The 2,390-nt window shown below is 33.3% G+C and overlaps 1 pseudogene; it reads right to left on the bottom strand.

The window, feature by feature from the left end:
- Positions 1-1,265: 1,265 nt before the first annotated feature.
- On the bottom strand, positions 1,266-1,892 carry LOC107644286 (agamous-like MADS-box protein AGL80 pseudogene; annotated as a pseudogene).
- Positions 1,893-2,390: the final 498 nt, after the last annotated feature.

The raw sequence follows: 2,390 nt of genomic DNA, 5'->3' as shown, positions 1-2,390 counted from the left end.
ATCAAAAAAGGAGAAGTGGATGAGCAAGATGACACTGGCAAAGAGCAAGACCATTGTCGTACTTGAGGGAGAGAAACTGTGGAAGAAGAGCCGACATCGTATTTGATGAGAGAAATAGTGAGGAAGATGTTGTTGTAGGAGCTTCAGCTAGGAAGATGATGTTGTTGTCGTTATTGTAATTTTGGGGTGATTGAGATATGTTGTTGTTGTTGAAGCTTGTAGCGGCTTTTTGGAGGTTTAGGGGAGGGAAACGAGTGACTGAGATGTTGTTTATTGTTGTTGTAGTTGCTTTGGGGAGGGAGGAAGTGAGGAAGAATGAAGGAGAAGCAGAAGAAAGGGTGTAACGGACTCCGTTTGACAGCTCAGCCAACTCTGTTAACGGAATAGATTTTTATTTATGGCCGGGTATTTTGTAGTGTTTTCTAATATTTTAGGTGTATTTTTATCGTTAATAAAACTGGAGGTTATTTTTATCAGCGTTCTCATAATTCGAGGGTGAAATTGGTAATTTACTCTAAACTTTTAAAGCTTTACAATACAAGTCAATAAGGTGTACTGGTGTAGACTTTGAGTAAAAAACAACTAATATTGTTATGATTAATTTGTAGTTTTCCCTTTTTGGAAAGTAATTATCTTTTATTACTTTTTTCCTATTTTTTTATGTTTTCTAAGAAAATTCACTCCATTTCTAGAAAGATGAACTTACCTCTCATCCTAGGGTGTCTTTTTTTTTTCCGGTTTTCTACGGCATTTCTTTAAGACGGTAGACTAAAAACTAATTCGTCATGGATCAAAGTTTCATTTAAGTGTTTGTCGCTGGCTAATAGATTGCTGCATGTATAAGATGAGATTCAAATCCCTAATACTTATTTAAAAGGACTAGTGAGCTAACCATTAGACCAATTCAACTTGATTAAAATGATTTTTTTAAATACTTATGCACTCATTAAAGTTCCAAAACAGGAAAATGAAGAAAATGTACATCAAATAAAAAGATCCAAGAACACTAATAGAACTTCATCGAATACCTCACAAATGATAATTCTTCTTATCACCAATACATTTCATAAGAAAAAAGTACACTTGGGTTGTGCAAACGAAAAATAAAACATGCATAAAAAATTCAAAGCTACTAAACTATGATGGTGTAAGAAAGACACATCTAATAATAATAATAATGACAAACATAACATTAAATCAAACAACATGGGACAAACTCATCATTGCACACCCCACTAAGCATGGTTGGTTGGTTTGTTTGTTTTTCAAGGATTAAATGGAGTTGGGCGATAATCATTTTGGAAATTATTAGCAGCATCCACAAATGAAAACACACCATCGTTGATGATATTGTCCACTTGAGCTTGCTCTTCATTGATGGTTGCTACTCTATTATTATTACTACTAGTCCCTTCTTGCCCTTGAAGCTTGCTAATTTGCTTGTTGACCTCCTTGATATTTTGATCAATGATCCATGCAAGATCATTGAGATCAATCATGGTGGCATTGTCAAGGGATTGGTAGCCACCTAAGGATTGAAACATGAGATTGTTCATCTCTTTCTTTCTATTCTCATTTTTTAGTTTCTTTAGTTGATCTTGGCCTTTCTGGATCCTTTGTCTCAAGAAGCTCTCTTGAGACATCATTTTCTTACTTTGATCTAATTCAGGCATTTCCTTAAATCTAGAGATCACTCGGTTCACCTCTAATGGCGACGGCCATACCTCTGGCCGTGGTTCATCAGGGGTATAAATTATAGCACACGCATCAACTCCGCAAAGAGTGCTAATCTCATCAACCTTTTTTGTCAGACCACTTTTCCGTTTTTTTTGTGTTGCCTTCCTCTTTGAGTCATTTGCTATGTATTTGAACTCCACTTTCTTTCTAGCCATAGTGATGGTATGGTGATAAGAAAGATGGAAAATCAAGAATGAAAAGTTATTGATTTTTATTGTGACTCAATTTCTGTTGCTCTATTTAGGATGTTTATATAGGATAAATTTTTGATATGCATACAATTGAATATCTTAGGTAGCATGTATGTGCATTGTTGCCATTGTACAAAAATTCCTGATTTAATGAGAGAGAATTTAAAATAGATTTTGTTTAAATGCATTGCCATATGGGGAGGATATCTGGAATCTAAATCTTTTAATGTTTCGTAACAAATAAAATAAACGGAAATGTTTAGTAACAAAAAAATATTAGTAAAAAAAGTAAATTATATGGTAAAGATGTAAGTTTACAGTTTTTTTTATGGGATGAAAGAGAGATTAAAAAAAATAGCATCCACACTTTAAATAGTAATAAAATAATAAAAAATAATTATAAAAGAAATTTATTTTCTCTCTCTATACCACTTTAATCTGTATAGTAGAGTGTCCCAGTAA

The sequence above is a fragment of the Arachis ipaensis genome, chromosome B1, assembly GCF_059453495.1.
Source record: "Arachis ipaensis isolate K30076 ecotype BB chromosome B1, ASM5945349v1, whole genome shotgun sequence".
NCBI lineage: Eukaryota > Viridiplantae > Streptophyta > Magnoliopsida > Fabales > Fabaceae > Arachis > Arachis ipaensis.
The sequence above is the reverse complement of the archived record's forward strand: the minus strand, read 5'-3'. Positions and strand labels throughout refer to the sequence as shown.